Consider the following 13578-nt stretch of genomic DNA (forward strand, 5'->3'; position numbering starts at 1 on the left):
TCATTTCATTTGCAGGGGCTTTTAAAAAGGTTTGTGTGGGGCTCAGCTCAAAAAGTTATTGTGAAGGTCACTCTGTCCCAAAACAGCATCTTTCCCAGAACACTTTTGTATTGGGTTTGTGTGGCAAGGTTTTGACAGAAGGGGGGCTGCAGGGGTGGTTTCTGTGAGAAGCTGCTAGAAGCTTCCCCTAAGTCAAATAGAGCCAATGCCAGATGGCTTCAAGACGGACCCGCCGATGACTGAGGCTGGGCCCATCAGCAACAGTGGTAGCACTTCTGGGATAACATGGTTCAGAGGAGGGAAAAAACCCACCTGCATGCAGCTGCAGCTGGCAGAGGACAGCAGGAGCACATGCTGGAGCAGTTGGTGAAGAACTGCAGCCCACGGGAAAGACTCACGTTGGAGAAGTTCATGGAGGACTGTCTCCCATGAGAGGGACCCCACCCTGGAGCAGGGGAAGAGTGTGAGGAATCCTCCCCTGAGGAGGAAGGAGTGGTAGAGACAACTCATGATGAACTGACCACAACCCCCATTTCAGGTCCCCCTGTGCCACTGGGGTGAGGAGGAAGAGAAATTGGGAATGAAGTTAAGCCCAGGAAGAAGGGAAGGGTGGGGTGGTTTAAGATTTAGTTTTTATTTTCTCATTACTCAACTCTGATTCAATTGGGCAATAAATTGAACTAATTTCCCCAAGTCGAGTCTGTTTTGCCCATGACAGTCATTGGTGAGTGATCTCTCCCTGTCCTTATCTCCACCCAGGAGCCTTTTGTTATATTTTCTCTTCTGTCCAGCTAAGGATGAACAGTGATGACAGAATCACAGAATCACTAGGTTGGAAAAGACCTTTGAGAGCAAAAGGTCCAACTGTTCCCGTCCTCTACTACACCATATCCCTGAACACCTCATCTACCGGTCTTTCAAATACATCCAGGGCTGGTGACTGAACCACCTTCCTGGGCAGCCTGTTCCAGTGCCCGACAGTCCTTTCCACGAAGAATTTTTTCCTAACATCTAATCTGAACCTGCCCTGGTGCAGCCTGAGCCCATTCCCCCTCATCCTATCACCTGTCGCTTGGGTGAAGAGATCAACACCCACCTCTCTACAACCTCCTTTCAGGTAGTTGTAGGTGGCGATAAAGTCCCCCCTCAGCCTCCTCTTCTCCAAAATAGAGCAGCTATAGATAGAGCAGCTCTGGAGGCACCTGGCCTCCAGCCAGAGTAAACCCACCACAACTTGACACTCAAGCTTATCACTTAATTTGGCTATTTCGCTTTCCACCAAAACCTCCCTATTAAAGTGCAGCTACCATGCTGTGGGCTATTTACAAAGGGGTTACCATCATTAGAAAAATTAGTTAGAATATGCTGGAAATAAACCAGGAATGCTTCTTGCACATGCAAATAGTGTTGCAAGGAGCTATTTCCGCAGGTCATACAACCTATCAGAAAGCAGACAGGATTGTTATGTGTTACCTTCAGTTAAAAACTATACTGGTTTTCTTCTTCATTAACATAATTAATGGTATTAGAAAACGAATTTCAGCAGCTACATATTGAAATGGCACCATGGATCTATACACAATCCTGTTTATGGCTGCTAAACATGGTTTAGAACAGTGCCTTCATGCACGCCTGGGCACGCCGCTGCGGCCCCGTGAGGAGAGGAAACAAGGGAGGTGTGTGTAGAGGGCGCAGCACTCAGGGCATGGATGGAGCTGGGGCTTTGTGTGGTTTGGCCACCGCAGCCTCATATAGTAGCAAAGTGCTGGAGAAGGAGCAAGTCCCTGCTCACTCCTGGCGCTCACCATTCCCTTCATGAAGCTGGTAGGAGGACTCACGCTTCCGGCTGGCTCCCAGGCTGGCCTCTGCCTGCTCCGCGAGAGAAAGGCTCGGTGTCGTTGTGCCGGCAATTTCTGAGCAGGGCAGAAGGGCCATCCTCTATGTTGGGGCCAGAAATGTGCTACCTAGATGAGCTCTTTCCTAGTTATGGAGCTGAAGGTGCACCACACAGCTGGGTCCTCCCTTATCCTGCTCAGCCCCAATGTACAGACCGTGCTGAAAAAAACCCAATAGTCCGTTTTGGTTCCAGGTTTTCACAAGCTTGGGGCTACAACTGTCTTTAAAGGAATGCAGTTGTGCCTGAGTTTAGGTCCCTGATTTGTGCACGGGGTTTTGGGCTGTTTTCACTTACACATTGAAAGAAACCTGGTGCTTGTCAGTGAAGGAGAGATGGTTTGACATGGCTTGTGAGGCAGATGGATGGCGTGACGTGTCCCACCACGGTCGCTCTGCAAATCTGCCCGGCGGGTGGCTTGCCCCTGCTCCTTCTGGAGATGAAAGCCGCACAGCTGGGCTGCTTAGGAACATTTCACCTCCTCAGTGGATTGAAAAGCAAAATGCCTTCAATTGCAGGACCTTGCCCCCTCCAAAAGCACTGGAAAAGGAATTACCAACAATAACAAAAGCTCTCTCTGCCACAGACTGACAGCCTAGAATTAGCCTGAAACATGCGGCTCTGCAAACAGCTCCTGGATTGTCCTGCTGCTCCTGACAGACACCCAGGCCCCATCCAGGCACAAAAGTTGTCTCACTTTCATTCTTCTGGTACTGTACAATCCCCACACCTCTTTCTCACCTTGCTGAGTGTGGAAGCAGCTATTCCAGCCAAAAAGTATCATCAGCAGTGTAACTTATGTCCATGAAAAAGGGGGAAATATATTATTGTGCCAAAGAACCTGAGCGTGCCACACGGAGTTACACCTCTGGAAGTGCTCCAGAGGACAAGTCTGCCCTTAACCCAAACCCTACAGTCTTTTTCTTAAACAACAGGGGGGAACAACAACAAAAAATAGTGTACAGGCTGGACTTCTGTTTAGAAAATGAAAAAAAGACATTTTTTTTCCTTTCCTCATTCTCCTTAGAGCGAACACAACTGCTGATCATACTTTTCACCCAGTGTTTTGCAGCTGGATCTGTTCCCTGGCCTGGCCAGCTTGTGGGATTTTATGGGAGCCTAGTGCCAGCATGAGGAAGAGGATGAGAACAGACACCCTTATCGGTGAACTACTAAGTCAATTCTGTAAATACTTCTCGAGTCTTTCCAAAGGCCTTGAGACTTCTGCACAAGTGCTGTATGCCGGTGCCTGTTTTCTGGGAATGGGGTTAAAACAGCCATTCCCTCTGCTACAGCTTCTGCCTTCTCCCAAAGACTCCCCTGGGAACGGGCCATAGACTAAGTGATGCACTCTGGAAAGGTGCATGGGTCATAGCTGGGTCATCTTCTATGTTGTCTGCACTATTTGTTTGTTTATACTTTAGCTGTGCTCTCACAGTGTATGACCAGAACACGGGTAACCAGCTCTTCTGCAGCTTGCAGAGCTTTAAACCACCTACCTCCAGGACAGTCCATTATCAGGCTCCTTCTCTGGGCAAGGGATTGACTTCGCATATCAGGTCTTGGTGCAGAGACTTTTTCTTTGATTTACATCACACAAGTGGTGTGTTATTACAGGGTATTCAGGAAAGCATCACCACACACCTGCCATCCGCTGTGGTCTTCCCAACAAATCCACTGTGCTTCTGGCTCAGTGTGTTGGAGGCTGCTTGCTGGGCTGAGCAGACTTTTGGTTTCACCCAATATGGACTTTTCTTTTTTAAAAAGTATCATTTTCATGGCATTGCTCTCATGAGACCTCACCTGGAGTGCTGCATCCAGCTCTGGGGTCCCCCAGTACAGGAAAGACATGGAGCTGTTGGAGTGGGTCCAGAGGAGGGACACAAAGATGGTCAGAGGGCTGGAGCACCTCTTTGATGAACACAGGCTGAGAAAGTTGGGCTTGTTCAGCCTGGAGAAGAGAAGGCTCTGGGGAGACCTTATAGTGGCCTTCTAGTACAGAATCACAGTAATTAAAGGGGTTGTACAAGAACGCTGGAAAAGGGCTGTTTACAAGGGCATGGACTGATAGGACAAGGAGTAATGGCCTTAAAGTAAAAGAAGGTAGATTCAGATTAGACATTAGGAAAACAATTCTTCCCTGTGAGGGTGGTGAGGCCCTGGCACAGGTTGCCCAGAGAAGCTGTGGCTGCCCTCTCCCTGGCAGTGTTCAAGGCCAGGCTGGATGGGTCTTTGGGCAGCCTGGTCTAGTGGAGGGTGTCCCTGTCCATGGCTGAGGAGGAAGGAGCCACAGAGACAACCTGTGATGAACTGACCCCAACACCCATTCCCCATCCCCCTGTGCCCCTGAGGGGAATAAGGTAGAATAAAGTTAAGCCTGGGAAGAAGGGAAGGGAGGAGGGAGGTGTTTTAACATTTGGGTTTGTTTTCTCATTACTCAATTCTGTTTGGCTTGGTAATAAATCAGATTAATTTTAAGTTGAGTCTGTTTTGCCCATGAGGGTAACTGGTGAGGGATGTCTCCCTGTCCTTATCTCAGCACAGGAACCTTTTGTTGAAGGATGGACAGTAGCTTTGTGGGCACCTGGCCTCCAGCCAGGAACAACCCACCACACCAACCCAAACCGTTCCATGAATCTATGATTTAAAAGATCATGAGGCAGCTACTGGTGCTTAAATGAGAGTTGGGGGTAAATCAGGATGCCCTGAACTACCTTCAGGCATGATGCCCTAAGTGTGAACCACTAACACTGATTGAAGGGTATATTGGTAGGCAAGTGTATGCTACATCCTGCTCCACTGACAGCCTGGTAGAAGGGTTTTGGATGATTTACCTGCTGCTGTCAAAGTTTTTCCAACTTGGGCAATGGGAAAAGGCAGCCTTGCTGCCAGTTGTTTGCTGCTGACTCCAGCTGGCATCAACCAGCCATTGCCTCATGGCACCATTCAGGTTGATGTAATTAATGTTGGTTTGCAATCCATTTTAGACAATTTCAAAGTTAATTTTTGGTGCCTAAATGTTGTGCTGAGCTGGGCACTGCTTTCAGGGCTTTGCATTTTGCTGCAATGTCAGGTGCAGACTGGGGGAGAGCACGGTAAAGGCTGCTGATAGAAGGTACCTTTTTCACACTCATACAGACTGAAGAGACCTTGCTTAAGGTCTCCTTATTAAAACAACAACAAAAGGCCTCGATGAGACATACTGAAGAGAAACTGCCTAGAGTTGTCAGTCACCGATTTACGCTGACACCCAGATACACTCACCCTTCATGGGATCAGGATGCAGCATGTGCCTCGCAAGGCAGCCATGGCATGCCTGGATCTGTGTAACCATGTTTTCAGAGCAAGCTGTCCTCGTTCTAACCTGACGTGGCTGGGAACGTGTGCACTGCAGAGGGAAAGGACGCGCACACGAAGCAGAGGCGTCCTGGCTGGGAAGGACTGCCTGGACCAGGGCTTTGCTTTCAGCCTCCTTGCAGGCCATCTTAAACTCCTCCTGCTTGTCCTTTACTAGGTGCCACCACGCTGGTGGCTCTGCTCAGTCATGGCAATGGTGGAATCACTGTATATGTTCGAAGCGGTTTTGTCTGGGAAATCGGTCCTTGTATGCATGTGTGTCCTCAGAGGGTGAGGAAACCAGGATGAGGTGGAAGCGCTGTGACTAGGCAGGGCATTGAGCTGGCTAGGAGGACGTGGTAGATGTGTTTTCTGTAGCACGTGGACTCGGAGAAGTGGGGCCTGGCTGCAGGCCAGCACGTCTCCACAAGAAGACAGGATGATCATAGAATCATAGAATCATAGAATTGTAGGGGTTGGAAGGGACCTCAAGAGATCATCGGGTCCAACCCCCCTGCCAAAGCAGCTCCCTAGGACATATCACTCAGAGGCGTCCAGGCGGGTCTTGAATATCTCCAGAGAAGGAGACTCCACCACCTCCCTGGGCAGCCTATTCCAGGGCTCTGTCGCCCTCACTGTGAGAAAGTTCTTCCGCATGTTGGTGCGGAACTTCCTGTGCTCCAACCTGCAGCCATTGCCCCTTGTCCTGTCCCCACAGACCACTGAAAAGGGGCTGGCTGATCCCCCCTGCATCCCCTGCTTATGATGCAGAGCTCTTGCTCAGGAACCGGGCAGTGAGCGCTGCAGCGTGACTCGCTCTGGTGGGAAATGACTCCAGGATCTAGGAGGAGTCTGAGCCACCAAGTAACTCACCGGCCAGGCTAACACCGGCAGCTGCAGATCCTTCTACGTCAATGCAACAGGGTTTGCCCTGGTATGAATCACGTGCGCCGCTACGTTCCGAGACAGGAAAATAAGGAAGGAAGAAAAACAAAGGGCAGAAACTGAGATGGCTCTAAAAGGGAACTTTCTTTCTTACAAAGCAATCCTGAAGGCAACAATAAGGCTTTAAACAATAAAGCACAGCTAAGCTGTTCCCTGCTACCCAAGGTCACAGCCTACCTTCCCCCACAACTGCCCTCAGTGGGAGGCTCACTGTGGGGCGACGGATGCCGAGCCGAATTGACAGCCGAACCTGGGGGATCTGGCCGTTTCCCCAGGATGGATCTGACACCCCTGGTTCTTCAGATGGAGACAAAGGGTGAGGGAACAGAAATATGGTGATTGCCAATCTAGGGAGGAGAAGGAGTAGCGGCGGTGTTAAGGCCGGCTGCACAACAGGACGGTGTTATCTGTGGGGCACAGCGGAGCGCTGCCCTGCAAAGCACGTCTAGCGAGGACAGAGCTATTTCGGTGGAACTGGAAAATTTCTGTAGCAGGGTAACACCCTCCTTAATGCAGTGAGCGGTGATGCAGCTACCAGCAATGTTTTTGACAGTTTTAACACTCGCTAGTCCAGAAGCTTCTTCCCACTTGTATGGCTGTGTTAGTTGGAGGTATCAGCCCTTCCCTCACCTCACCGATAAAGCTGACTTGCTTCACCTGATTCAGACTTTCTGTGTGACCAGGGACAAAATATTTAGGGTAGAGCTCTACCTGATCCTTGCTGGAGTGGGAGAGGGGTGCTTTCCCACCAGTTACAGTCGCTGGCTCTTCTCCTCCTACCTTATTGGGACAGCAGCAGCAAACACAGCAAATACAGAGGATTTTTGGTTTTGCCCTCACTGTGTGGTCCAGCTCCAGCTCCTCTCCCTCAAGCCCCAAATTTCAATGTGCTGCTGTTGCTGAGAGGCCTCCAGACAGCTCGGTTTGCTTCCTTATCCCAACCAGTGTGGTTCTGCAAGGAGAAGTTCCAGCAATACGTGGAGAAAAGGGGAAAAAAAGGCCATCTGTCACTGCTGCTCACTGTGAGGAAATCATTCAAGCAGCATCAGCAGAGCTCCTTTGCTTCATGACACCCGTCTCCCATGGGGGGTTTAGCTGACAGGGTTACATTGACCATTGCTTTTTAAGTAGAAGGAAAGTTTCCTGGGGATGGTCAGCCTGCGACGAATAGGTGGCTGGCGAGTCACTTGTTTTAATACTAGTGGGAAAACAGGCCCTTAGAGCAGATGAAGAAATGATAATGTATTAGATGAGAAGCAAGGAAACAGGCTATAAGCAGCCTGATCCTCTCCTAAAGAAATCTCTGGCAAAATACAGCCTTCTAAGATAATTAGAAGGCCCTCCTTTTGCTGTAACGTCTGAAGGTGTGTTCACACCCCCTACTCAGGGAGCTTAATTTAGGAATTATAACTACTACATTCAAATTAGTCAGGAGTGATTCAGACTGCTCAGACTTGATTCCTCAGACAATGGAGAGAGAGAGTTGTGACAGGCGTCAGGGTACGAGCAGTCTGAACACAGTCCCGGCTGCCTCAGATGTGTTGTCCTGATGTCGTTCTTCCCCCCCCGGCCCCACCCCCGGAGTGGGAAGCTCTATTTCCATCCCACATACAGGAAAAGATGTCTTTGTCTGGAGCATGCTACCAACTTGGTTAAAACAGGCCACTTCCACCAGCTTATCTGGGTTTTGCCAGAGTTTACTTTGGCCAAGAGCTGTGCTTTTTCCACGCAGAACCCTCACCCTACGGCTCATTATTTGGGATAATACTTTTTCGCTTATGAAAAGGTCATGGGCCGCCTTATACTGAGTACAGATACTTTAAGGCAAAAGGGAATTTAGATTTCTCAACAATGGGGATTTTAACATGTGCTGCTTGCCAATATCATGAGCGCATCCAAGAAATATGACTCAAGTCTTCATGTTTCTTGAAGCGAGGAACTGTCTTGTCTGCTAAACGTGCCAGAGTTTTCCATGGATGTGACTTGGCTTCTATTTTTACTCTCCCTGTATTATCTGGAATTGGATTGAGGGCTCAATGCAACCTAAATACATATACATAAGATAACAAAAATTGTTCTTGACATGTTCTGAAATTAGAGAAAGGTGACCATGGTTTTGTTTATGAACTTCACACTGAATTCCTGTCATTTTAATGGATCAGCATCATTTTAATGGATGATTCCCCATGAGAAGTCCCCAATCCTCTTGACTGCAGCAAAGAAAATTCCGATGTCTGAGCAACTATCCCTCTTCAGACCTTCGGACCACATGGGGGGATAAAGAGCTCTCCTGCTGACTCATCTTGGCAGCCAGGTATCAGGTGGGCTTCCTTAGGTCCAATGCAAGGCTAGAGAAGGAGCTTGGGAGAGCTAAAATGTCTTTGATGGAGGAAAAAAAGATGAAAAGAAGTTCTCGCACTAACCATTTCAGGAAGGAATTGGTCCTACCAAGCCTTTCTTCTGGCAAATACTCAACATGTGGAATGTGTTCAGTTCTGGGCTCTTCACCATAAGAAGGACATTGAGGTCCTTGAGCAAGTGCAGAGAAGGGCAACCAGGCTGGTGAAGGGGCTGGAGGGCAAATCATATGAGGAACGGCTGAGGGAGCTGGGGATGTTTAGCCTGGAGAAGAGGAGGCTGAGGGGAGACCTTATCACCAGCTACAACTACCTGAAGGGAGGTTGTAGAGAGGTGGGCGATGGTCTCTTCAGCCAGGTGACAGAAGATAGAACAAGGGGAAATGGCATGTGACTCTGTGACTCAACATCCAGGCCACCGAGACCGGCCCCAACAGACAGCTTACACGAAGCACTCAGGGAAAGTAAAGGTCTGCCACCATACAGCTGAGAGCTGTCCCTAACCCTTTCAGCTTTTGTCTAGAAATCCATATCCAAGATGTCAATAACCTGGAAAGTATTTTATTGTGGAACTAGGCAAAGGAAGGGACAGTGCAGAAGCACGTAGACTTGTTCCAAATCTTCTGTCACATACCTCTGCGACATAGCTTTGAACATATGCATGCAATCAGGTCCCTCACCACAGCAGGGGATAATAGTTAACCCCATTTCCCACAGTACATCAGCTCTTAACATACCAAGTATCTTGGGAAGAGGGGTGGATCCTTGGGCCTTAAAGCCTGAGTTCAGGGAGACACACAACAACTTACGTTTTGCTGATTTGCCTGTGAGCCTTTGCGAAACCTTCTCTCAGCCATGAGGTTGGTCGGTTGGCAGCATACAAAGCAACACCAACCCCAACTGGGAAAAAAGATGAGCAAGGGCTACAAAAATAACGTAAGAACTCAAAATCAAGAAATTCACATCAGTTAGTAGGACCTTGCTCCTTCTATTGTTGTTGCACACGGCTGCGTGCACAGCAGCACATTCCCGAGAAAGCCCACAGACAGGAAAAGCAGCATGAATACTTCAGGAAGTCCATATTCTTGTGAACATCTGCACCTGAAAAGCATGTCCTGCCACCTCTGAATGCTCTTGGTAGGCCTGGGAGTAGAACTGCTCCCAGTGGGATGTGAAGAACCCAATAAACACAGCAAAGTTTCTCTTTGCAGACCATCTATGTTACCATATCCTGGCATGATTATTTAGTGGAAGAGTAAATCACCTATGGCTTCCTGATGAGGGGGACTGAAGGAGCAGGCTCTGATTTCCTCTCTCTGGCAGCTAGGGGTAGAACCAAAGGGAACAGCATGGAGGTGCAACGTGGGAGGTTTAGGTTGGGTATTAGGAAAAGGCTCTACTGAGAGGGTGGTTGGGCACTGCAAGAGGCTCCCCAGGGAAGCAGTCACAGCACTGAGCTTGGCTGAGTTCAAGAAGTGTCTGGATGATGTGCCCAGTCACGTGCTCTGGCCCTGTGTGGAGCCAGGGGTTGGACTTGATGATCCTTACGGGTCCCTTCCAACTCAGGAGATTCTATGATTCTATAAATTTTCAAGGAATTCTTGACAGCTGTTTCTAGCTTTATAGTATCTAGTTAGGATTTTGAGCTCCTTGGAATAGTTCTACCTGACTTCCTTTATCCTTGTAGCACCTGTTCCAGCACTATAACAATAACAACTCACTGACCTACATGCAACCTGTATTATTTGCTCCATCAGTTCGATCGATTTGTGGGTGCACAAGTAAAGTCTGGCTCAGCTGTCACATCGTGCTGTCACACTGTAATTTTTAAAGGACTCAGAAAACATGCAGGTTTAGTCAATACAAAGCTCTGCACTCAAAAGAGTTAGGGTGCCCAAATCTGAGCATTCAAAGATTAAGAAAATATTTGGGTACAAACAATTCATGGAAATACCTCCAGCATTTCGCTGGGAAGCACGATTCATTCTTATCAAAGCAAATTTGCTCCTAGTAAATATATTGCTAAATCTTAACTGAAAAATCACTTTCTAGCACAACTTCTAGCAACAGGTATTGCACCTCATTTCTCTGGGCAAAGTTGGGACTGGGAACACACTTGGGAAAACATCTGGTTTCATTGCCAGATGCTGAAATGACATGCTAAGACACAGGTTAGTATTTCTGTGACCCATCTTCTTACCTGTGCAATGGAGTTAACTTGCATCTCTCATGAAATATCACCACACAACTTCTCCTCAGATGAAAACTGTCCTCTCTTTCCATTTTGGTGAATAAATGGTAACAACCTTCATTCACAAACCCCACTTTATTTTGTGGATGCTCCCTGCGTCACTAGTTCTAGAACAAGAAGCTTTCTGATTCTTACACGAGGTGTAGTTATGATTGCACAGTATTACAAATGCATCCTACTCTGTTTAAGATGAGAAATGACCAACTTTAAGATCTAAAAGCAGGCTCTTTTAATATTTTTGGTGTTTTTAGCAGCTATTTTGAATATTTTAACCGTTTCCCATTCCAAACATCAGCTTTGAGGATGACAGCTGCCTTTGTATTTTAAAGCAAGTCTACATTAACCTCAAGGTAGCAGCTTTTACTGTTAAATATTCTCATACACACAAGACTTCACAAACGTCGTTTGCTGGATGCAGTTAGATAAAGTGATAAGTATGTCTTGAAATACTTCCTCCTTTCCCCACAAACACATGCAATACAATTCTACAAGAAGCACTTCAATCTCAGTAGTCTTTCAGGGCAAAGAACTTTCATGGCTGAAGAAGGCATTGTTGAAAGGTATCAAAGGAAAAAAGGACACGTGCCATCCCTTTCCTTTTATATATACATATGTGTATGTGCATATATGTCTGCATGCATGTATATATATATATAATGATTTCAAGTTTAATTATCTGATAAACTTGACTTAAACATTATGGTATCTCTCAACTTGTATAGCAACATCACCTCAAGAAAGAATTACAAAAAGGTTGAGGTTGGAAGGGACCTCCAAACGCCATCTGGTCCATCACTTCAGAGACAGCTGCCCAGGACCATGGTCTGATAGCTTCTGAATATCTACAAAGAGGTAGACTCCACAATTAGCCTGGCTCAGCTGTCTCAGTGTTAAGTCACCCTCACAGTAAAAAATGCTCCCTGATGTTTGGAGGGAACCTCCTCTGTTTTGGTTTGGGTCCATTGCCTCTGGTCTGGCCACCGCGCACCACTGGAAAGAGCCTGGCTCCATATTCTTTGCACTCTCAGGTATCTATATACATTGATGAGATCCCTCTGAGCCTTCCCTTCTCTGGGCTGAACAGTCCCAGGTCTCTCAGCCTTTCCTCATAGGAGAGATGCTCCAGTCCATCACCTTCGTGTCCCTTTTTCAGAGTCCAGGACTGTGGTCAGCACTCCAGGTGTGACCTCACCAGTGCTTAGTAGAGAGCACCATGCCCTCCCCCTCACTAGCAGGATCACAACCACCCTCTGTGCCCCCATGCCAGCAACTACTGCCCCCAGAGCTCTGTAGTCACTTTTGGTACTGTCCAGTTCTCCCCAGCAATAGCATTTGCACTCACACAGAGTAACAGCAGGAGGCTTCAGTCAGAGGGCCAGAAGAGCCTTGGTAGTTCCTCAACAACACCCCAGATCCTATCCCCCAGAAGGCAGCAAACCTCTAGATGATTAATTAGGTTGACAGAGGGGTGCCTCTGTCCCCTGCAGCAAGGAGTCACCTATTATAATGACTCAACATTTATTCCTGCTACGTCCTGCATGGTTAGGGTTAGGTAGACCAGGTTCTTTGCTTGAAGGCACATCTGGCTTCCCTTCAACTTTGAAGGCAGTGAACCTATGTTGCAGCTCAAGCCCTTAGGTGGGGCAGGAACCTTCCTCATGATGCCAGAAGCCACCAGCTTCCATTCTTCCCCTTCTCCAGAAGTTTTGCTTACCTTTATAGTGTGAGGTAGACACTGCCTACTTCCCTGTTGTAGGTGGGTTCTGAGGCTCTTCAAGCCGTTAACTCTCAGAGAAGATCCTGTCTATCTCCTTTTCATCTTTCCTGATGTGATGCATCCTGCTCACTTCCTCCTGTAACTCCTCCACTTGATGGAGCAGCTTCTCCAAGGCAGCACAACTCCTGAAGGACAGAGAGCCATTTCTACTGCCCTCAGAGAGGTCCCAGACACTCCCTGCAACCTAGGACCTGAAGAGCTGTCTATGGCCACCTGAAAGTCTGTGTATGAGCTGCATTGGGTTTGCATGGCAAGGTTTTGGCAGCAGGGAGCTACAGAGGTGTCTTCTCTAAGAAGCTGCTAGAAGCTTTCCCCATATCTGATAGAGCCCGTGGTGGAACAGATAACCACCTGCAGCCAATGGAGAAGTCCATGATGACACAGACAGCCCATGCAGGATGATGGGGGAGTAGAGATTCCCCCCCAGCCCACAGAGGACCCTATATGGTAGCAGGGGGGTGCCCAAAAGAGGCTGTGATCCCGTGGGAAGCCTGCACTGGAGCAAGGTCCTGGCAGGATCTGCGGCCCTGTGGGGGACTGTGCTGGAGCAGTCTGGTCCTAAACACCTGCCCCCCATGGGAAGTATCCACTTTGGACCAGGTCATGAAGACTGCAGCCTGGGGAAGGACTTATGGAGGAGAAGTTGGTGTAAGACTCTCTTCCATGAAAAGGACCCCACGCTGGATCAGGGGAAGAGTGTGAGGAGTCCTCCCCCTGAGGAGGAAGGAGCTGCAGAGACAACCTATGATGAACTGACCCCAATCCCCATTCCCTGTCCCCCTGTACCTCCTCCCTCCAGTGGCAGAGAATTAGGCCCAGGAAGAAGGGAGGGATTGGGAGAGGTGTTCTAAGATTTAGGTTTTATTTTAACATCCCCAGATCGAGTCTCTTTTGCCCATGAGGTTAATTGGTGAGGGATCTCTCACCGTCCTTATCTCGACCCACAAGCCTTTCATTGTACTTTGTATACATTGTTATGCATACAGCTGAAGAGGGGAGTGACAGAGCAGCTTTGGGG

Source organism: Gallinula chloropus (assembly GCF_964237585.1).
Source record: "Gallinula chloropus genome assembly, chromosome: 1".
NCBI lineage: Eukaryota > Metazoa > Chordata > Aves > Gruiformes > Rallidae > Gallinula > Gallinula chloropus.